The sequence below is a fragment of the Hibiscus syriacus genome, unplaced genomic scaffold, assembly GCF_006381635.1.
Source record: "Hibiscus syriacus cultivar Baekdansim isolate YM2019G1 unplaced genomic scaffold, ASM638163v2 tig00111128_pilon, whole genome shotgun sequence".
NCBI lineage: Eukaryota > Viridiplantae > Streptophyta > Magnoliopsida > Malvales > Malvaceae > Hibiscus > Hibiscus syriacus.
Genome location: NW_024062989.1, coordinates 406,932 through 431,077, shown reverse-complemented (window position 1 = coordinate 431,077; position 24,146 = coordinate 406,932). Strand labels below are relative to the sequence as shown.

The 24,146-nt window shown below is 35.4% G+C and overlaps 1 pseudogene; it reads right to left on the bottom strand.

Moving 5' to 3' along the window:
• Window positions 1-10,325: 10,325 nt before the first annotated feature.
• LOC120154332 lies at window positions 10,326-12,279 on the bottom strand (annotated as a pseudogene).
• Window positions 12,280-24,146: the final 11,867 nt, after the last annotated feature.

The window sequence follows — 24,146 nt, the reverse complement described above, 5'->3', positions numbered from 1 at the left end:
CCAAGGAGAAAGGGATTGAAGGAATTCCTATAGTCAGAGAATTTCCCAATGTATTTCCTGCAGAGTTGCCAGGTTTACCTCCGGACAGAGGGGTAGAATTCCAGATTGAGATAATACCAGGAACAGCGTCCATTGCAATGGCACCATACATGATGGCTCCAAAAGAGTTCCAAGAATTAAAGATTCAATTATAGGAGTTACTAGACAAAGGGTTTATTAGACCAAATATATCACCTTGGGGAGCTCCTGTTCTATTTGTTAAAAAGAAATATAGATCAATGCGTCTTTGTATCGATTACAGACAGCTCAATAAAGTGACCATCAAGAACAAGTATTCACTTCCCCGAATTGACGATTTATATGATCAATTAAAGGAAGCTTCAGTGTTTTCAAAAGTTGATCTACGTTCGGGTTATCATTAATTAAAGATTCAAGAGAAAATCATTTCAAAAACGACGTTTAGAACAAGATATGGTCACTATGAGTTTATCGTGATGTCGTTTGGAGTTACGAATGCACCAGCTGCTTTTATAGATCTAATGAACAGGATATTCCAACCTTATTTGGATCAGTTTGCTGTGGTGTTTATTGATGATATTTTAATATATTCAAAGTCAGAAGAAGAGTATAGTTCACACTTACATATTGTTTTACAGATTTTACGAGACAAGAAGCTTTATGCTAAATTTTCTAAATGTGAATTTTGGTTGAATGAAGTGACATTCCTTGGACATGTAATTTCTGCAGAAGGAGTTCGAGTGGATCCCCATAAGATTAAAGCTATTCTGGAGTGGGAAGTTCCAAAGAATGTATCAGAAGTTAAAAGTTTTCTGGGGTTAGCTGGTTATTATCGAAGGTTCGTTAAAAACTTTTCGATCATAGCATTACCCCTAACTAAACTGTTGAAAAAGGAAGTAAAATTTGTTTGGACTCAAGAATGTCAAGAGAGTTTTGAAAAGTTAAAAAAGATTCTTACAGAAGCTCCAGTGTTAGTTCTACCTGAGTCTGGCAATAGCTTTATAGTGTATAGTGATGCGTCTCATAGTGGTTTGGGATGTATATTAATGCAAGAGGGCAAGGTGGTGGCCTATGCTTCGAGACAACTAAAATTGCACGAGAAGAATTATCCAACACACGACCTAGAGATGGCGGCAGTAGTGTTTGCTTTAAAGATCTGTCGTCACTACTTGTCTGGTGAAAAGTGCTACTTGTATACGGATCACAAGAGCTTAAAATACTTGATGACTCAGAAAGAGTTGAATTTAAGACAAAGAAGATGGGTGGAATTTCTCAAGGATTATGATGTTGTGATTGATTTTCATCCCAGAAAGGCAAATGTGGTAGCTGATGCCTTGAGTAGAAAGACGTTTGCAACTTTGCGAACTCTTGATGCTAGATTATCGTTAAGAGAAGATGGTGCAATCTGTGCAGAACTGACTGTCAAGCCAGTATGGCTAGATCGAATTAAAGAATTACAAGCTAAAGATAGAAAGTGTTTAAAGAAGATACAACAGATAAAAAATGGAGAGAGTACGGATTATGAGATTAAATCTGATGAGAACTTGTATAATCGAGAAAAATTGGTAATTCGGATGATGATGAATTAAAGAATGATTTTTTAACGGAAGCTCATTGTAGTCCATTGACAATGCATCCGATATGGAACAAAATGTATATGGATCTCAAGAGTCGATATTGGTGGCCGGGAATAAAGAAAAACATTACGAAATTTGTATCAAAATGTTTAACTTGTCAACAAGTCAAAGCTGAGCATAAGGTTCCGTCAGGATTATTACAACCAATTTCAATTCCTCAATGGAAATGGGAAAACATAACGATGGATTTTGTGACGGAGTTGCCTTTAACTCCGAACAAAAAGGATTCAATCTGGGTGATCATAGATAGATTGACTAAGTCAGCCCATTTTATTCTGGTACGAACTGATTTCTCCATGGATAAGTATGTGGAACTGTATATTAGAGAGATTATATGTTTGCATGGTGTACCTATTTCCATAGTTTCTAATCGAGATCCTAGATTCATATCACGGTTTTGGAAGCCATTACATGGAGCATTGGGAACTCGGTTGAACTTCAGTACAGCGTTTCATCCTCAAACCGATGGTCAATCCGAGCGAACTATTCAAATTCTGGAGGATATGCTAAGAGCTTGTGTCATTGAATTCAAAGGATTGTGGGAAAGGTATTTGCCACTTGCTGAATTTGCGTACAACAATAGTTATCAGTCAAGTATCAAAATGGCTCCCTATGAAGCTCTATACGGAAGAAGATGTCGTACGCCCTTGAACTGGTATGAACTTAAGGATCGAGAAGTTGTTGGTTCTGAGTTGATTCAGAATACGGAAGAAAAAGTTCAAGTAATTCAGAATAATCTGAAAGTTGCAGCTGATAGACAGAAATCATATGCTGATTTAAAAAGGAAAGAGATTGAATTTCAAGTCGGAGATAAAGTGTTCTTGAAAGTGTCTCCGTGGAAGAAAGTATTGAGGTTTGGACGGAAAGGAAAGTTGAGTCATCGGTTCATTGGACCTTACGAGATTACTAAGAGAGTATGACCAGTAGCATATCAGCTAATTTTGCCACCTGAAATGGAAAAGATACACAATGTCTTTCATGTCTCAATGCTTAGGAAATATCGATCTGATCCATCCCACATTGTGACTACTGAAGAGATTGAATGACAACTGTCATTTCGGATGTCAAAATAATTCCTTATTCTCAATCAATAAATTAAGGAAATGCGTAGCAAGGAGAAGTAAGGGTCGATTCTACAGGGACTTAGAAAATTATAAATTTCTGTCTGAATTATTTATGCCAGGCGTGAAACAGTAAAAATGGGGGGATTTTAGTAAAAGATAATAAAGTGATTAAATAAAAGTAATTAAAGTAAAAATAAGAAGATGAAGATTGTGAATAAATATGGTAAAAGTAGCCTCAAGCTTCGCTTTGATTCAATTTCCTTTAGATCATCGAATAAGATTTTCTCTTCGGGATTCACGTCGGTTACTTTGTCTACAAGGGCTATCATTGTGACTCTATCTTGTATACCGAATACCCAAGGCAATCTTTGATTCCGGCTTCGGTAGTTGATTCTAACAACATCTATTGTCGTAGATCAAATACCGTTTAAGTTAATGGTGACCGACTCGGATTGTTGTTTCTATAACCGTCAATTCCGATCTCAATTCCCTCTTGGCGAAGCTATCTCGCCAAGTGTGTTCCCAGGAAGTCGAATTGCTTTCTATAAGCCGAATCTTCCTCCCACACGTTTAATCGCAACAACTTCTTGACCAAAGTCAATCTTCGATTTTGAAAACTGTTTTGATTTTGAAAAATAAGCGCAGAGATTGAGAGAGAGATTCCGAAGATATTAAGGGACCGTTTCAATTCTCCCGTTGGAATTGAATCATCGCGACAGCTCTCGGCTTATGAAAAGTTTAGCTAAGCATGACAAAAGTCATACTTAGCATAAAAATAAAACTTGAAAATAAAGAAAAATAAAAAAGAACTTGAAAAGGAAAAGAGAAAACTTTTATAAAAACTAGAGAGAAAAGAAGAATGTATTCTGAATGATGATTTTAGGCTTACCCCAAGTGGGTATTTATAGCCTCTCAAAGCCTAAAGGATAAGCAAAGAAAATAATAAAATAATACAAAAGATAATTGTTTTTAAATTTAAATTCAAACTTAAACTAGTCTCCTAATGCAACTCTACTCGTCAATCTTCCAGAAGGCGTACGGAAGAAGTCTTCTAGAAACCGCCGCTGACTGGACCTTCTAGAAACTACCACGTCATACCGCGTCGTGCCCAGAGTCGTGCCCATGTCTCCAGCCGTGACCAAATAATAAAAAAATGCAGAATTCACCCATTTTGTCACAAATTCTGGAAAACAATAACCTGTACGAAAACAAGCACAACACGGCCAAATCAACAGTAATAAATCCACAAAACCGAAGAAATAACGAGCAAATATTAACTATTCTGAACACTCATCATTGAAGTTCGACCAGATTTAACTTATGAGGAAGAACCTGTTCAAATATTAGCTCATGAAGTCAAGCAACTAAGGAACAAGACTATTCCATTGGTTAAAGTCTTGTGGAGGAATCACAAAGTACAGGAAGCAACATGGGAACGTGAAGAGGACATGAGGATTAAGTACCCCTACCTCTTTGCATAATGAAAATTCGAGGATGAATTTTCTTAATGGGGGATAGTTGTAACATCCTTAATACCGGGTTAGAGACTAAATTGTAAAGTCTCAGAATTTGGTGGTTAAAATAAAATGAATGAATAGTATAAAGATTTACATGTAAATTATTGTGTATGATGGAATTGAAATGAATAAGGAATGGAAGGACAATAGAGTAATTACAAGGAAAAATAATTAAAGAAATGATAAGTATATATATATATATAAGGATATGCGTTGGTGGAAGGGAAGAAAACACCCAAGGCTTCCAGAGTTCTCTTCTTCTTCTTTCTTCCTTGTGCATGTGAACCAAAGCAAAGGTAAGATTTCTGATTATTGAGTTTCTTGTTAAATTTAAGATTTGGTTTTTGATTATTAGATGATAACTAAGCTTAAGGAAAGCTTAAGTTATCTTAATATCAAAGGATGATGGAGTTAGGAGAGATTTAAGATTTGAAGTTCTTAAATGAAATATTGGAATAGAGTTCATAACTAGAATTGAAAGTTAAATTTGACTTGTCATCAATCTAGTTAAGATATACGAAGTGTTAAAAGTGGAATTCAAACATGTTGAATTATTGATGTAATTCTTGAATTACATATGAAGGATAGGATTTGGAGGTTTAAGATGAAATAAATGGGTATAAATTGGTTTAAGGATGTGTACTAGAGTTAAGAATGAAAAAGGGGATTAAACATGAAGGATTTAATCCAAAATGAATGAATTTTCGGGTTCAAAAAGAGGATTCTGGGCAGAGTGCATCGATGCATCAAGGTTAAAACCCAGAAATTGTTTGAAGGTGTATCGATGCACAGGTAGTGCATCGATGCACTCTTTTAAAATAAAAACATCGAATGCAATTAGTGCATCGATGCATAAGGCATGCATCGATGCATCCCATTAATAATAAAACATCGAATGCATTTTATGCACCGATGCACTACTTGTGCATCGATGCATACCTTCATTAAAAGAGGAAATTGGCATTTATCTTAATCTAAAGAGTGAACCATTAGAGTATATTAGCTATAATACTGATATAGATCCATGTGTGATTATGTAGATACTAAAAGTAAGCTTATTCCGGAACGATCAAAGGATTAGAATCAAATCAAAGTAAAGCTAAGGTGAGTGCATACTATATATATAGTATAATGGAATAAGACTTGTGATAAGTCTAATCCCTATATTGATTTTCATAGTACAATAGTTGTGAACATGCATACATGATAATTATTGTAATACATGCATAAGGCATATATATGTTCATGTGATTGGATAAATGATGTATATATATAAATAGATTCAAATACACATGTGATATGATATGTGATATGAGAACATGACATGAAGTAAGTGACATGAGCTACATGATCACAAGAGAAATGACATGAGCACATGAACATATGAAATATAAGAATAATGCCCATAGTATACAATATGAGAGCTATAGGTGTAATTGGCATGCCAAGAGTCGAGAGTATAATAGTCCTTCGGGACGTAGTCCTTCGGGATGTAGTGCTCCTACGAGACATATATGACAGTCCTTCGGGATGAATATTGAACTAAGGTTCGGTGCCCCATGAGGGAATTGATATGAGCTGTGGTTATAGCCTTAGTGCACAACCTCAATGTACTCACATACCTCTATTCTCAATAATATACATGGGTAATTGAAATACAAAGTAAAGTGAAAGTGGTACAAGACGGTAAGTTTCGTACATGCATGATATGATTATATATGTTATTGTGTAATAGATACATGCATATTGAAATGTCATGAAGGAAATGGTAAGAATGCATATTCATGAAGATATTGTTGCATAGTCGTTTATTGCCTCACTAAGTCTATGACTTAGCGTGTAAGTGATTTACACGTAGGTACCAAGAAATAAGAAGATTCATAATAGAAGTGGCACGAACAACAATATTACTAGGAAATCAGATCAGAAGTAATTGAAAAAGTAGGTATTTTGTTGTGTATAAAGTGTTGGTATGTAATAAGTGGTTAATTACGAATGCTCTGATCGATTTTGTATTAAGTGATCTCTTTTATGTAAATTAAAGTATTTTTTTTAATGAAAGTTTTAAATTCTCGGGATTTTTCTTTAAGAATCAAAGTTTGAAAAGTCAATGTGACATCTCGGACTTGTATTCGGGTCGAATATGAGTTAGGGGTGTTATACAGGTGGTTGTTGCATGAAAACATCCTCAGCCAACTCACCATTTAAGAAAGCGTTATTGACATCAACATGTCTAATAGACCACTCTCTTGCCACACCAATAGAAAGCACAACATTTAAAGTGGCAAACTTGATGATTGGGCTGTAAGTATCCTTAAAGTCATAACTTGGAACTTGAGAATAGCCCTTTGCAACTAACCTGGCCTTATATATTTGAACATACCCATCAGGGTTCTTTCTTATTCAAAATAGCCATTTACAACCAACTACAACACGATCTTCAGGTAATCTGACAAGAGTTCGTGTGTTATTTGACTGAAGTGCACTAAATTCTGCTTGTAGAGCTTCTTTCCACTGTGGTGATTTAAGCGCAGTATAAACATCATATGGCACTTCCTCAACATATGAACTGGCATACAGTTTTGGCTTAAACACACCACATTTACTCCTAGTCATCATGGAGTGTGTATTCATCGTCGTACTAGAGTCACCACATGCATTTGGAACACAATCAACAGCTGACTGTGGTAGACTGGTTGCCTCATGTGCAACATCATCATGTGCAGCACTCGAAATACCGGCTTCATGTGCAGCACTCGAAGTGTCAGCTGTAGCTTCTTGTGCTTCAATCTGGCTATTATTTGCTGCTACCAAACTAGAACTGGAGCTGGTATTGGATGTCATCGCTTGATTGCTGTTAATCATCAAATTGTGATCGGATTCCTCATCAATCATATGGTGGAATTTATTGACATATTCCATAATCTGTAAAGATATAGATGATCCAGAATCATTAGATTCATTAAAAACGTTTTCATGCAACTTTGCAAAAGGAAAGTGTAGTTCATCAAAAACTACATGTCTTGATATATATATTCGACCAGTAGCAACAAGGCATTAGAAGCCTTTATGTTGTGGATTATACCCTAAAAAAGTATAGGGTTTAGACTGAAACTCTAATTTATGTTTCAGATAGGGTCTCAAATGAGGAAAACACAAACATTCAAACACCTTTAGCTGCCCATAATCAGGTTTCTTTTGAAACTTCTCAAATGGAGATATTCCTTCTAAAACCCTTATAGGTAGTCTGTTGATTAAATGCACAGCTGTGACAACAACATAGGCCCAGAACTTGAATGGAAATGAGACTTGTACAAGCAGTACAAGGGCAAGTTCAACCACATGGCGATGTTTGCGTTCAACTGCTCCATTTTGTTCAGAAGTATGTGGACATGTTAGTCGATGAGAGATGCCACAACTAAGTAAATATCTTGACAAACTCATATACTCTCCTCCCCAGTCACTTTGGACTGTCTTTATAGATGAATCAAATTGAGTCTTGACCATTTGATGAAACATTTTAAAAGCATCAATGGCTTGAGCCTTATCATGTAGTAGGTATAGCCAGAAATGTCTTGTGCATGCGTCCACAAATGTCACATAATACCTATAGCCATTCGATACAATATGCGAGGGTCCCCATAAATCTGTAAAAACTAGCTGAAATAAAGTATCATACACAGAAGTAGAATCAGGAAAAGGTAGCTTATGACTTTTTCCCATATGGCATGCAACACAAGTTGAATTATTATTTCTTGAAGGAAGCTTTACATTCAACTCTTGACACACTTTGACTAGGCTATCATGCGAGGGATGACCCAATCGCTAATGGCACAAATCATATACATTCTTTGAACACTGTGATAAATTAACTTCTGCCCTAGTACCACTGTCAACTATAGGTTGCACACCAAAAATATATAAACCACCATTTTCTCTGCCTCAAAGCAAGACTACACCCGACTTCTCATCACGAACAAAGCATTCATGAGAATGAAACTCGAGGAAAACATTGTTATCCCTAGCAAGCTTTGACACCAAGAGCAAGTTCTTAGTTATTTGTGGAACATGCAACAAATCGGTTAGCAATAACAGTCAAGAGGATGAATGCAAAGATGAATGGCCAATAGATTCAACCTCTAAAGCAACCCCATTACCAATAAGAAGTTTACCTGGATTGTCAAGATCAATATATTGGCTAATGTTCACACCATCAGAGGTAACATGGTGTGTAACACCTGAATCCATAACTCATTGTTCACGAGAGGCATATGGTTTAGACTGTACTGAAGACTTGGATCCAGTTCTTTTAGCAAAACAACATTCACATCCAATACTCTTGTTATCACTCGCAGAATAATAAGTTGTGCTGGAGCCATCCTTAGAATATGAGTTGTTGTTAGCAGTAACACCAGGAAAATTTTCATCAAATCGATGCCAACATCGATCGACTAAATGCCCATTTTTTCCACACAGCTGACACTGAAGCTTAGTCCCACCCCTTCCTTGACCTGAAAACCTTCCATGAGAATATGATTGTCAAGAGGATGACCCGATTCAGACTGATCTTCAAATTCTCCTGAAACTTTCCCTTGAGCCATATGAGCACTCATAGGAAAAGGCTCAATGAATCATCAAAGCCTGCCAACTGTGTTTCAGCATCCATCTACATGGTGTACAATACATCAAGAGTTACTGATTCATGCATAGCCGTTAGGACAGCTACAGATGGTTGATAATCACGAGGTAAACCTTTAAGGATGCTAGCAACGTGCACAGCATGAGAGACAACACTACCACAAGAAGCCAATGCATTAGAAACCTCATTTACTTTTGTAAGGTATGTTCGCATTGAATCATTACCTTTCTTGAGGGACTGCAATTTGTAGTGCAGATTAATCACAGCAGTAGTAGACCTGTTAGCAAAGAATTGCAGCACCTTGGTCCACACATCAGACGTCGTTTCAGCACCTAGGAATTGAGGAAGAAGAGACAGACTGGTAACCAGGATGCAAGAGCATTATCCTGTGCTACGAAATCCTCATACAGTTCATTCGGTATTGCCTCACCTGATCCATCAAGCACCGTTATCGGTGGTACTGGCAACGATCCCAACAGTAACCGCTCCAACCGGTGGTTGCGAACTGTTAACAATATTTGTTGCTTCCATAAAAGAAAATTAGTTTCATGGAGTTCAACACTAAGTTTCTTGTTGGAGAAGCCTTTAGAGCTTCTCAATACGACCTCCACCAGCGAGGGAGAACCATCACGGTTTATCATAACTACCTTCTAAGCAGCGAAAGAACAGAAAGAGCTCCCAAGAACGATAGCGAAAGATACCATGTTGAGAAGTTTAAAACTCAATGAATAATGCTCTGTAATTTTCATAAGAGTTGCTTACAAACTGTATTACAATAAGCTTATATAGAAGTTATGCCCTCAAGCTTACTCTACCTCAATAACAGACTCATAACTGACTCCATAACAGATTCCAACATTCGTAATAGCCATAACAACTCACACACCAGCGCTCACATTAGGAGCACATGCACACGTTGCACATTCTAGAATACAACCGTATATTCCAGACTTCATATTCCAATATGCATACTCGCAATCAGAATCTGATCCTTTTGGCCATTGCCACTAATCATCACCCTTTAAATAATATAATAAATAAAATATCCTACATGTTAAGCATCCTTTTAAGAGTAATTACATGAATTAACTTGACTGTACTATAAACTCAACCTCCGCAACTCATCTCATTCTCTCATTCTTTTTTGTCAGGTCAGGTATGTAAGATGCAGAAAAGACTTTTGTGCTGAACAGAAATGGGCACTTCCAATGGTGTTGGTGTTAATGGAGTTTGGAGAAGAAAAAACTTGTCTTTCTTTCAATTTTCAATCATTCCAAGCACTTAAAACTTTAACTTGTGTTCGAATTTTCTTTTCTTGCATTTCGATTGAGTGATTGATATGGAAAGTTACAAGTTGAAATGGTGACCAATGGCCTCCCTTTTTGTTGAACTTAGGGTAATTAACAACTGCAAATTATGGCTTGATGATATGAACATGAACCTTCTTTTCTATCCTAACAGATTACTTTTCCCCAATCCTTTTTGAAATGCTTTCTACGAATGGAATAAATGATCATATACCAGTTCGATTCTACTGAACTAGTAGGCCGTCGAGAAGGGCTTAAACGACTTGAGATCTAGAACAACTCCGGCAATCGAACCGGCAGCAGCTGCGATGGTGATAATAAGGCAAGCAATGCTGAGGATTTGAAGGCAAAGCCATCTGGTGCTCCACTTTGGTATCTTCTTCTGTGAAATGTACATCTCAACTGGGAAATAAACCGTTAATGGCCAAAACCCAAGTGCCCCGAGGAGTCCAACAATGTCATTAAAGAAAGGAAGCAGCATGGAGATCACAGTTGTAATGATCACGAAAACCGTCCTCCAAACCAACCGGAACAAGTTGAGATTGTAAGGGCGTAAACCCGGGATCGGGATCGGGATCTTGATATCTTTGGTAATGAAGTCACTGTCCGGGAACTTCTCGGCCGCTGTTTTCTCTACAAAGGCGAAAAGGGGTTGACAGTAAACTTGATATGCACCAACAAGGTGAATCACAATGGCAGCATTGGCAATGTCAAGGAGCCAAAATGGGTTATAGAATCCAAAACCAGTTAAAAGGTTTCCAGGGGACATGTCCCCAAAAGCAGCATATCACTGCAACATTTATCAATGTTGCCTTTTTCATTGTCTTCGATTCTGCTGGTGGAGCCCTGAGTGTGTCCTGCAATAAGATCACCATATTGTTTTAAGTTCAACAAAATGTAGTGGACTTGTGTGTATATATATATATATATATATATATATATATACCTGAATTTCAATGAGTATAAGCGAGTAAGAATAGGCAAAAGCTATGTCTCCAAGTGCTTGGAAACTCCTCCATATCTTTTGGGTTTGAGTCACAGTTCCAACACTTATCCCTGTCAGGCTTCCCCTGATTTTTCTAGTTTCTGGTAAATCAAACACCTTATGTGTTAGACAAAAGCTACGTTTCAAATAAAGAACTGAAACAAGGATTTTCAAGTGCCCATGTATGTTAATACCTGCAACTTTAGCAATACCGAGGCCAAGGCCAATGGTCGAGAAGACATGACAGCAGCAACAATGGAAAGCCACCATAATTGATCAAAGTCAGGGATTTGAGAGAAAATGATTTCAGCAACACCAAAAGCAATCATGTAAGGGTTGCTATTCATATGGCATGGATTTTTGCCACCACTCGCATGGAAGCAGTTGGACCTTTTGATAGCCCTGTCATATATCAAAACACAGCTTTCAGCCTTCCAATAAATGCAAGAAAAACCCAAACATTCTGCCATTAAATCAACAAACATGAAGTTCGGAACTCACATCATGCTAATTGATGATGCAATGGTGTATCCGATGGCAACTCCAAAAAGATTCAAGTATTGAACCCATCCACATATCTTTACTTTAAACCCTCCTGCAAAAGTAACAGCAGAAACCAAAGATGTTAAAGATTAAAACAAAGAAGAAAACCCAATTTAGTAATGGAACTGAAAGTTACCAAGGTTTGATCTGACAGCATCCATGTAAGTATAGTTTCTCTTGCCATTAACAGGGTCACCGGAGCGGTAACAAGCAGCAAGAAGAGTGGAGGTGTAGTAAGTTACAAAAGAAAACATAAGCATCACTATTGGACCAGCAACCCATCCCAGCTGAGCAGTGGCCCAAGCCAGGGACAGGACCCCAGAGCCAATGACAGCTGTAATAATATGAGTACTCGCTGTCCATACGGTTCCTGGCAAAGCCGAAAACAGTGAATAGAATAAGACTTGCGTTATAAAAAGATGAAGAGTAGTTCCAAGTAAACTTGATGGAATCGTACCAGAACGTTTGAGACGGCCATCGTCATCGTAGCATTTTAACCCATTTTGTGGAAGCACATCAATGAAGAGGTCGGAAACTTGGTGGTTTCTTCCAGCACCATCGTCTCCCATCTTTGTCCAAGAAAAAGAAACAACCTTTATTTTCTTATAAACTTGGTTGTCAAAGTTTGTGCACGATGCAAATGAATCTCAAAGTTGAGTCTTTGGGGTTTGATGCATCAAAGAGTAGTTATGGCAGTCACTGAAACTGAGATTTGAACACTAACCCCAAATATTCAGAGCAATAAAGTTACTCCGAGAGATGGAGAGAACTATGGGAAATTGAATTTGGGGTTCACAGAGGAATTGGGTTGGAGCCTATTATAGATAGAAGCTACCATGGGTTTTAAAAAAAAGGGGTTGTAGAGAGAAGCACGTGGTTTAAATGACATGCACCAGAACGCGTTCAATGTGTTGGCCCCACAGACCGCTCAGTTCAGTCAAACATGTTAGCTTAGCTTTTCTGTCTTTATTTCTACGAGACGTATAAGATATTACAGCTTTAATATAAGGTTAAGTAAATATATTTTTTTGAAAATATTAATATTTTTTAGTATTTTTTAAAATTATACTTAAAACATTATTTTTTATTGAAAATATTAATATTAAGTGTTACCTAAAATATTTAACATTTTTGATAAAGCGTTATTTGTAACAATATTTTTTTACCGAAAATATTAATATTGGACGTTATTTATTTTTTTATCGAAAATTAGATAATGAAATTAACATTTTCAATAAAAAAATAATGTAGATAACGATTTATCAAAAATATTAAAAATATATTAATATTTTCAATAAATATTTTCTTAATAATATATTATGTTTTAAAAAATATTATTATTAAGAAAATATTTCAAGCCAATCTTTGTGTTTGCCCCACAAAGAAGGCATGGTCTGGCACTTTCCTACAGGCTTCACTTATCATTTTTTTCAGATTTCAACAAGACATAATATTTGTTCATAATACTTATTAATTATTGATAAGATATGTGTATTTTATAAATATAATTATATAAATTTTAAAGTTTTAGGAAGAATAGTAGTATTTTATACCATTAAAATTATTTAATAAATTTTACAATTGTAATAAATATTTGGGGTGTGAGTCTAAGTGATGAAATTTAGGTTGCTTATATAGTGGAAGGGAAGAGCATTTGTAAGAATAATTAGTAGTTTAATGTAATAATGTATTTAAAAGACCACCTTTGATTCAAATTCTGTTGGTCATTGCTTCTCCTCCATCCTTATTGAAGGGGAATAAGGTTCTCGCTTTTCTTTATTTTCATGATCCCAAAAAATCAAATTTAATATTTATTATTAATTAACGACGGTCCAATGAAATTCTTTATTTAATTATAATCACAACAATAACCCTAAACAATAAACAAGGCTAGTGTTATTATGCTATCATCGTAGGTCAGGTAGTGCCCTGGCTATTCGCGCAGGATGCCAATAACTTCATCCCCACCGATCGCTGCTGGCTGTAGGAAACTATCCACCACTCTAGATTAAGTGTTGATATCTTTAATATTAATATTATTAGTAATCAAATTTGAAACTTCAAAAAATAATAATAATTCATTTATTATTGTGATTGTTTTGTTTTGTATAATACATTAATACTTTTTAATTTTATATTAGAATGATTCATTTATATTAGATGATATATTTTATCGTTCACATATTATATTTGACTTCACCCGTTGTGAAAATAACTACCACAACTTTAGAACATAGCAGCTATCAACAATGATGGATGAACATTGGTGTTAGAGTGGGCACGTATTGATCTTAAAATTTTTTGAAACTTAAATTTTCTTCTTAAAAGTCGAAGCTTTCTTTTTAAATATATAGGTTTGTCCACCCTAAAATTTTATCATATTTATATATATATATATATATATATATAAATTTTATATTATTAATATATGTGTATATCTTCAAAAAGAAATTTAGATCCATCACTAACTATTAGATTCTACAATTATTTGTCTTACACCTAAGTTTGCTAACCACCATAAACACTTTGATTTCTGCATCAACGACGGAGCAAACACTCAAATTGGAAATAAAAACTAGTTACAAAATGTTACATCCTTAATGAGTAAACCATAAATAATATTCGTGAAAATCACCCACCTATAGTTTTAATGTAAAACAGTGACTTCCTTTTATTTTTTTTTCCAACATTAGTTTTTTTCTTTTTCTCATCAAATTTAGATGATTATCTTTCTTTTCTTCCTCCATGCTTAAACGCATTCAAAATATCGTCATATATGGTTCTTAAATTATCAAGAGTACCAACTATTCTCTATCTACATCAAAAAAGAATAAATTTCCAACAACTACTACAAATTATTATAAATCTTATTTTATTTTGATAGAGCGAAATCTTTGATTTTTTTTACTTAAAAATACCTTGATCATGTAATAATACTGATCTGGCACCCAACCAACTAAATTTACCGATCTAGCACCCATCTCTGACAGAGAGAGAATAAGGCGTGTTTCAAGAAACACGACTTGCCTACATGGATGGAAGGTGTCTCCTGTAACGCGCCTTCCAGGGGTATTAGCTGTTGTGGCACCACGGGGAAGGCTCGTCCTCAGGGATACGTCTTCGCTTGACATGTTGGAAGGCGCATTTCAAGGGGCGCGGCTTCCGTTGAAATTTCAAACTCCAATTGTCCTCCCGCCAAACCCCCTCTCCCCTCCCCTATAAATATCCTCCTCCTTCTCACTCTCAAATCACACCAAAAACCACAATTCTCTTTGTCGTAACCGGTTTTCGTCCGGGCACGAAATATTATACTTGGCGGGGAAATTGATGTGAATAAATAGTTTTGAAAATAATTTGGGAGTCGCCATCGGCCTTTTGGATCAGGTAGGTCGAATACCTAAAAATTATTTTTTTTTAAAAAAGAATTTTAAGAAAACATCAATTAAAAAAAATAATCTGATCTGCGTTTATAACCAAAAATTCATTCTTTTTAATAATAAAAAGGGATTCGTGGTCGGTTACGTTTAGGGAAGGATTAGCACCCCTACAACGCCCAAAATTGGTACTTTTAAATTATAAATTGTCTCTATTATTAAAATTTAAAAATTCAAAAATATATTTAATTTATAATCCTATTATTTCAAAATTATATAAAAAATATTTATTTATTTAAAAATATCAGAAAAGAACTTCTAGGTGCCTTAAGACAGCTCTTTTCTTTGATATTGATAAATATTAATTTAAATAATATTGTTTAATTTTTAATTTTAAAATATCAGAATAGGACATCCAGTTGTATTAAGACTATCCTTTTCTTTGATATTGAAAACTAAATATTAAAATAATTTATTTAAAATAAATATTTATTTATTATATATTTATAACAACATTTAAATATATAAACAAGTAAAAAAATTACAATTCTAACTATATATTTAAAAGCAATAAAAAATACTTAAAATAAATGACTAAAATATAGTGAAATTAAAATTGAAAAACCTAATTCATAATTAATCAGAATTACAGGGATTAAACATGCTATTTTCTTATTTAATAATTTAGTGACTAAAATAAAATTATCTAAAATTCGGATATTATAATAAAATAAATTAAAAATATAAACTAGGGATTAAAATATTATTTATTAAAATTAAGGGATTAAATCTGTTATTTATCCTAAATATATTATTTTAATATAAAAGACTAAAATGAATAAAATTGAAATTCGAAGACTGAATTAAAAATATTATAAATTCGATTTAGTGACTAAAATGTAATGTTTACAAGTTAGGAGGACGACGGACGGGGTTTAACTATTGTCTAATTACGCGCATAGTCCTTCCCGAAACGACGTCGTTCGGGAAGGCCTATATAAGGTCCAAAATCGGCTGGCCCGAAGGGCCAGCTTCATTTCTTCATTTTCCCTCTCTCTCTCTTCTCTGAGAGAGAGAAATTTTCTCTCGCTTCTCTCTAAAACAGAGAGAAGCCAGCCGGCCGGCAACCGTCAGCCGGCGTTCGTCCGCCGCCAACCACCGGCCACCGTCTTCGGTGGCCGGAAAATTTTTTTTACATCGAAACGTAGATCGGACCGTCCTAATGACGGTTCCGATGATCTTTTCCTTTAAACGGCTCCCAATCGGAGCAAATCTAAAAAAAATACCTTCGGTTTTTCGAAGGTTTTGGTGAGATCCGGCGGTCGTCTTCCTCGGTAAGTTTCTCTCCTCCTTTTTCTTCTATTTTTGGTTGCTGGTTGTGGGATGTTGACTGAGATCGTTGGTAGTAGTTTTTTTTTTCTATATTGTTTCTCTGTTTTTTCTTTCTCCGGCTCTGTCTCTCTCTTTTTTCTCTGTCTCTCTCCTTTTTTGTTTGCAGGTTTGGTGATGGCTTTATAGCCATCACCGGTGCTCATCTCGGACCGGTCTGAAGGATAGAGTTCGGTGAGTCACCGGACTTCCAGTGGTGACTCGCCATTTGGGAAATACGTGTGCGGCTACGGCCGACCTTCTGGTGCCTTCGGTTGGGACGTGGCAGCGGTGGAGGCAGAGGCGGCTGGAGGCAGAGGCGGCTGGCATGGGATTAGGGTTAGGAAACCCTAACTGAAACCCTAAATTGGTTTAGGGTTTCCTTTTGGGTCTGGGCCGGTTCTGGTTGTTTGTAACTGGGGCGGTCCAGTTGTAATTGGGCCTGTAATTAATTATTTATATATGTATTTAATATATATTTAATAATAATAATAATGATAATAATAATAATAATGATAATAATAATAATAATAATAATATGGGTAAAAAATTAGTATCTTCAGCTGCCCCTCTTTGCTCATTCTTGTGTTAACAAGAATAGGGCAAAGATGAAAAGATAATAAAATTTTTTATCCATTTGGCTTCACTTGATCATAATGGAGATATTGAATAAATTCTTCTCTTTCTTCAGATGAGTTCTTCTCATTATGAACTTTCTGCTGGGGATGATGCTGACCTCTTTCTTTCTGTGATAGAGTCATTCAAAAGGTTGAATAAGCTTTTGATGAGTTCTTCTCATTATGAACTTTCTCTAGAAAGGCTGATGCTAATCTATCTCCTTCTGTGATAGAATTATTGAACAAGTTCTTCTTATTATGAACTTCTTCTTCCTTCTTCAGATGACGAGTTCTTCTCATTATGAACTCTACTTGGCAATGTTGATCCATCAAATGATGAATTCAAACAAAAAGTTGAACAAGTTCTTCTCATTATGAACTTCTTCTTCCTTCTTCAGATGACGAGTTCTTCTCATTATGAACTCTACTTGGCAATGTTGATCCATCAAATGATGAATTCAAACAAAAAGTTGAACAAGTTCTTCTCATTATGAACTTCTTCTTCCTTCTTCAGATGACGAGTTCTTCTCATTATGAACTCTACCTGGCAACGTTGATCCATCAAATGATGAATTCAAACAAAAAGTTGAACAAGTTCTTCTCATTATGAACTTCTTCTTCATTCTTCAGATGACGAGTTCTTCTCATTATGAACTCTACCTGGCAACGTTGATCCATCAAATGATGAATTCAAACAAAAAGTTGAACAAGTTCTTCTCATTATGAACTTCTTCTTCCTTCTTCAGATGACGAGTTCTTCTTATTATGAACTCTACATGGCAACGATAATCCATCAAGTGATGAATTCAGACAAAAGGTTGAACAAATTCTTCTCATTATGAACTTCTTCTTCCTTCTTCAGATGAGTTCTTCTCATTATGAACCTTCTCTGGCAATGTCAATCCATCAAATGATAGATTTGAATCTTTGCTAAAATCTTTGAAATTCTTGTTAAAAATTCAACATAGATGAAAATGAATGAAAATGCACCTATTTTTGTAAACAACTAAAATATGATGCATGAATGTTAAGTTATTTGATTTCAGATTGGTGAATTGAGTATTTCTTCAATTGTAAAAACCCAATAGATCTTTCTTCTTCAAATCAGAGAATATATCATCTTTGACAAATGTAGATATAATGTCATAAAAACCTCTTGAGAATAAAACTCAATAGTAAGCTTGCATTCAGGCAACATGTTGATTCTAATAACAATTCATCTGATTATGAAGTGACCTTTCAAGATGATTTCACAGATATCGATCGTTCTTCTAATACCGAGAAATCTTGAATTCTGATTCTGATGAGGAGAATAAACTGTTATACTTGACAAAAATGGGATTCTCAAAGGCTGAAGCTTCAATAGCCATGTAGAGACGTGGTTCAGATTCATTAATTGCAAAATTGGCAAATTTTATATGTGCTGCTCACATGACTAATGTTACTGACACATTTCTTCCGGTACAAAATGGGAATCCATTATGCAATGATCCCAATTACAAGAAAAGGCGAAACTTGGGCTATGATTTTTGAAAAGGAAGAAGCAGAGGAAGCTTGAAAAGAAGCTTCTTAATGAAGACGATCATGCAGTTCATCTTTCAATTCCAATGATTGGTTCTGTAGTTCCTACCAAACCAGATCAGATAACTCAAAGAACACTTCCAGAAGATGCTATGAACACATTATTCTTCTCAATTCAATGATTGGTTTTATCAAACCAGATCAGATAACTCAAAGAACACTTCCAGAAGATGCTATTGGCAAATTCATCTTCTAAATTCAATGATTGGTTCTGTCCAACCAGATCAGATAACTCAAAGAACACTTCCAGAAGATGCTATTGGCAAATTCATCTTCTAAATTCAATGATTGGTTCTACCAAACCAGATCAGATAACTCAAAGAACACTTCCAGAAGATGCTATTGGCAAATTCATCTTCTAAATTAAATGATTGGTTCTGTCCAACCAGATCAGATAACTCAAAGAACATTTCCAAAAGATGCTATGAGCACATTCATCTTCCAAATTCAATGATTGGTTCTGTCCAACCAGATCAGATAACTCAAAGAACACTTCCAAAAGATGCTATGAGCACATTCATCTTCCAAATTCAATGATTGGTTCTGTCCAACCAGATCAGATAACTCAAAGAACACTTCCAGAAGATGCTATTGGCAAATTCATCTTCTAAATTAAATGATTGGTTCTGTCCAACCAGATCAGATAACTCAAAGAACACTTCCAGAAGATGCTATGAGCACATTACATTTGTTCCAGTTAATGTTTGGACTAGGATATCACAGTGCTTATTCGATGTAGAACCAGAATTTGTATATTCGAAGCATTTCCATGCTACTACACTGAAAAGGGCTATATTCATAATTCTGCCAATTAAGAACAGATTTTCTCTTATTCTGCTTCCTCCATGTGATGATGCTTTTCCATTGACAAAGAAATGGTGGCTTTCATGGGATCCAAGAATAAAGTTGAACTGTTAATAAACATGTATAAGAAGTGCCATATTGACAGAAAGGATCTGTAAGGCTCTTGAAGCTTATGACAATGAGCCACCTTCGAATGTCCAGAAGTATGTTCTTGATGAGTGCTAAAAAATGGAATCTAGTATGGGTTGGAAGGAATAAAGTTGCTTCACTTGAACCTGATGAGGTGGAAATGTTTCTAGGTTTCCTTAAAAACCATACACAAGGATCTGTATAGAGACATGTTTCCCAGTGATATCAATGTCTTGTTTCTTTTTGCTGGAATCAGTGCTGCAAAGATTGCCTTCTATTGTCTTAGTATATCTTTGAAAACAGATGTGCAAGAACTGAATGGTGATTAGTTGGAGCAATTGATGAGTAGATTTGGCGGATTCGACCTTGTTGTCGGTAACATCCCGTGTAACAATCTTGATGTTCATGGCTTTAAGATGGTGATGATTTGCTTACTTTATATTCCATGTATTTAAAAGTATTAACATAAAGTAATATTCAGAAATCTTTAAATTATTTCAAAATTATGTTAATTCAATAGAAAAGAATAAATTGAATTTTCAAAAATAAATTGAATCTCAAATAAATTGAACTTGAAATAAATAGAATTGTATTCAAAGTTATGGCAAGCATAAGAATGATAAAAATTCAAATGTCTCAACAAATTATAAGCATAAGTATTTCGAAATTAATCAAGTTGACACAATTTAGAGAAATGATGTAAGCTTTTGTCTGGAAGATCTCAAACGTTGTTGAAATGCTTGTAGATGTGAAGTTTCTTCCAAACTGTCAAAATCGTAAAAGAGTTCAATTTCCAGATGCCTAATATCAACCTGCATTTGAGCCGCCTTTTCAGGTTTTCAACTCAAATCCTTCCTTGGGTTACAAGATGCCCTTTGCGGGTTTTCACCTTGACCCCCCCCTTTTTCTTTTTTCTCTTTTTTTTTTTCCTTCTTCACTTTTTCTTCAAGCATAATATTTCTTGACAGAATCCGAGTTTATTGGATTTCTCAGAATTTTTCCATCCATTTCTGCTAAGATCAATGCTCCTCCGGAAAAGGCCTTTTTTACAACGTATGGCCCTTCCCAATTAGGCATCCATTTCCCACGGAAATCTTTATGTATAGGCAAGATCTTTTTTAGTACTAGATCACCCTCTTGGAATTCTCTTGGATGTACTTTTTTGTCATGAGACTTCATCATCCGTTTTTGATACATCTGTCCATGGCAAATAGCTTTCAATCTTTTCTCCTCAATAAGGTTCAATTGATCAAATCTAGCTTGGATCCATTCAGATTCATCCAATTTTATTTCTCTCAATATTCGAAGCGATGGAATCTCAACTTCAATTGGTAAGACTGCTTCCATTCCGTAGACTAAAGAAAAAGGCGTTGCCCCAGTAGATGTTCTAACAGTAGTTCGGTATGCATATAGAGCAAAAGGTAACTTTTCGTGCCAATCTTTGTAAGTTTCAGTAGTCTTTGTAATAATTCTCTTGATGTTCTTATTTGCTGCTTCAACTGCCCCATTCATCTTTGGACGATATGCCACTGAGTTTGCATGTTTGATCTTAAACTGTGCACAAAGTTCGGTCATCATTTTGTTGTTCAGGTTCAGAGCATTATCTGTAATAATCCTTTCTGGTAGACCATACCGGCAAACTATCTCTTTCTTTATGAATTTGCAGACTGTGGACCTCTTAATATTGGTATATGAAGCAGCTTCAACCCATTTGGTAAAATAATCAATTGCCACAAGGATGAAACAATGTCCATTCGATGCTTTTGGTGTGATTGCACCAATGACATCTATTCCCCACATAGAAAATGGCCAGGGTGCTGTCATTACATGTAAAGGAGATGGGGGTACATGAATCTTGTCTGCATATATCTGGCATTTATGACATTTCTTTGCATGATCAATGCAATCTGTGTACATGGTAGCCCAATAATATCCATATCTCATTATTTTTCTGGCCATGGAAAGACCATTTGCATGTGTTCCACATATTCCACTGTGTACTTCCTCAATGATGTTTCGAGCTTCGCTGGTATTTAAACATCTCAATAGCATTTGATCATTGCTTCTTATATACATAATCTCTCCATCAAGAAAATATCCAGCATCCATTCTTCTCAAGGTTCTTTTATCAATTTCCGATGCATTTGGTGGATAACTTTGATTTTTGATATATTGCAGGATATCATGATACCATGGTTTACCATCTACCTCTTCTTCCACACTATAACAATGTGCAGGAATTTCATAAACTTGCATTTTGATTGGCATCATATCAACTTTTTTGGTTGCCTGAAACATAGCAGCTAATGTAGCCAAAGCATCTGCCATTTGATTTTCTTCTCGAGGGAGATAATTGAAGGTAACTCTTTTGAATTCTTTCACTAATTCGAGTGTAAAATTTCGGTATTCCAACAATTTGGGGTCTTTTGTTTCCCATTCTCCTCTCAATTGATACACCACTAACGATGAATCTCCATATATCTTGAGACATTTGATTTTTCTTTCTATAGCTGCTTTCAATCCCATGACACAAGCTTCATATTACGCCATATTATTGGTGCAAAAGAACTCCAGTCTACTTGTAAAGGGATAATAAACATTTTCGGGAGAAATTAACACTGCCCCGATTCCTCGTCCCAAAGCATTGGATGCTCCGTCAAAGTAAAGCTTCCAAGTTGCAAATGCATCATTTGTTTTGACTTCTTCATTCATGGATATGCACAACAGATCTTCATCGGGAAAATTGAAGTTCAAAGGTTGATAATCATTTGATACACGACTGGCCAGAAAATCAGCTATTACACTTCCTTTTATTGCTTTTTGGTTGACATATACAATATCAAACTCAGATAATAACATCTGCCATCTAGCCATTCTGCCTGTCAAAGCTGGTGATTCCATTAAGAATTTCAAAGGATCAAGTTTTGATATCAACCAAGTAGTATGGTATAACATATATTGTCTGAGTCTTCGAGTAGTCCACACCAAAGCACAACATAATTTTTGTATTGGTGGATATCGAATTTCACCATCAGTAAATTTCTTGCTCATATAATAAATAGCTTTTTCTTTTCTTCCAGATTCATCATGCTGTCCTAGTACACATCCCATCGAATTTTCGAAGACCGTCAAGTAGAGAATTAATGGTCTATCAGGCATTGGTGATACTAAAATTGGGGCATTGGATAAATATTTCTTAATAATATCCAAAGTTTCTTGACATTCTTCATTCCAGACTTCAGGATTGTTCTTTCGAAGTAATTTGAACACTGGATCATATTTTTCAGTTAATTGAGAAATGAACCGAGATATATAATTTAATCTTCCCAAAAAGCCTCGAACTTCTTTTTTTGTATTGGGTGGTGGAAGATCTTGAATTGCTTTTACTTTATCGGGATCAATCTCGATTCCTTTTTTGCTGACCACAAATCCCAAAAGTTTTCCAGAAGTTACCCCAAAAGTGCATTTTGCGGGGTTGAGTTTTAATTGATACTTCCTCAATCTCTGGAAAAGCTTTCTCAGATTTTGAATATGTTCTTCTTCAGTTCGGGATTTGGCAATCATGTCATCTACGTATACTTCAATCTCTTTGTGCATCATGTCATGAAACAAAGTTACCATGGCTCTTTGATACGTTGCCCCTGCATTTTTCAATCCAAATGGCATTACTTTATAACAGAATGTGCCCCACATGGTTACAAATGTTGGTTTTTCCATGTCTTCAGGATTCATTTTTATCTGATTATATCCTGAAAAGCCATCCATAAATGAAAACCATGCGTGCCCTGCAGTATTGTCCACCAATGTGTCTATGTGGGGTAATGGAAAGCTATCTTTCGGACTAGCTTTGTTGAGATCTCTGTAATCCACACACATTCGAACTTTTCCATTTTTCTTTGGTACGGGAACAATGTTGGCTACCCATTCTGGGTACTTAGATGCCTGTAGGAAACCTGCATTGATCTGTTTCATCACTTCTTCTTTGATTTGCAACAACATTTCTGGCCTCATTCGTCTGAGCTTTTGTTGGACCGGTTTATATTCTGGATTGATTGGAAGCTTGTGTATCACTATATCTGTGCTTAAACCAGGCATATCTTGATAAGACCAGGCAAAGATATCTTTGAACTCTTGAAGGAGATTTATCAATTCTTGTTTGATCTGGATTGTAAGAGTAGTACCAATTTTCACCTCTTTTATTTCTTAATCTATTCCCAAATTCACAGTCTCAATCTCTTCTTTGTGGGGTAGAATTTGTTTGTCTTCTTTTTCTACCAATCTTAATAGTTCAGTAGGAACATCACATTCCAGTTCATCCTCACACCCATTGATTTCTTCCAGACATATAGGCTGCTCTAAATTTATCACTGGATTAAATTTAGGAATAAACATGCTATTAACACTGTGACACCTGCAAATTTAAGTCGGACATATTTCCGAAAGAATATAGTAAATTTATGAAATAAATAAATGTAAAAATGTAAGAAAATGTAAAGAATGATTGCCATTTGAAAATTTTAAAGAAAATTTCTTATATTTAACATAATTCCCTTTACAAGATAA